This window comes from Charadrius vociferus, unplaced genomic scaffold, assembly GCF_000708025.1.
Source record: "Charadrius vociferus isolate BGI_N301 unplaced genomic scaffold, ASM70802v2 scaffold549, whole genome shotgun sequence".
NCBI classification, from domain to species: domain Eukaryota; kingdom Metazoa; phylum Chordata; class Aves; order Charadriiformes; family Charadriidae; genus Charadrius; species Charadrius vociferus.
In genome coordinates this window covers 985,205-986,185 of record NW_009650103.1, presented here as the reverse complement: position 1 = coordinate 986,185, position 981 = coordinate 985,205, and positions in this window count along the sequence as shown.

Sequence of the window (981 nt, the reverse complement as noted above, 5' to 3'; positions counted from 1 at the left end):
GCCCCCCTCTACGTTGCCACGGCAACGGGGCGCGCGGCTCACCTCCCCCACCCCTTTCGGTTGCTACGCGACGGGCGCGCGGCTGAGGGGAGTGCGGCTTTGGCGCCCGCTGAGGGGACGCGGAGGGACCTCGAAGGCGGTGGATCGGCATATACGTGTGTTTAAATCGTCTGCGCGCTTCCCCTGCAGCGGCGTCGGCAGGTAGCGGGCCCCAGGCGTTAGGCAGGCGGTTTCCCCTCCTTGAGAGAAGGTTTCCCTACTGAAATGGTGTCTCTGCCCTTGGCCCCCAGCTCCTGAGCCGCCATTCCTCCAGACCCCGGCCGGGCAGCCGGCTGTGCTGGGCCGCATGCAGCCGGCGGGCACCGTGCGCCTCCTTCCCAGGGGGAGCTTCTACAAACAGATCTTTGAGGATGAGGTAAAAAAAAAAACAACAAAAAAACCCAAACCTGGTAAAAGTCACATGAGTTCATTATGTCGGTCAGTTGTTTGCTGGCTGTTGAAGTGGTCACCTCACCTCTAACCAGAGGTCAGTTTCAACCTGTCTGTTTTTTTTGTTTGTTTTAATAGAGAATGATTGGGTTATTTTCAGCACAAGCTTTCTAATGCATCTATGGGCGTTCCTGTGCCTTCATTGTGTATCAGGATATATAAACTGAAGGCAGAATGACGATAGTTACAGCCTAGCAGTGGAAGATAAATGAAGAGGCAGAGTAAGCCAGATTCAGGCGTTTCTCACTCTGCTGTTGACTTTCCTTGTAACCGTAAGCAAGGCGCGCAGGCCAGTCCTTCAGTTTTCCTCTCTGAGGAAAGGGATATCTTTTTCCCCCTCATTTTGGAAACAGCCTTGGATGAAAATTGTTATGCACATGCCAAGTAGTGTTTATTATTTTACCTTTCTCTTCTGCCGCCTCTTCCCCACTGTTTTTATCAATTAATTTGTTATTATTTTCTGTTCAGTAGGTTGGAAAGAATTCTAACCAT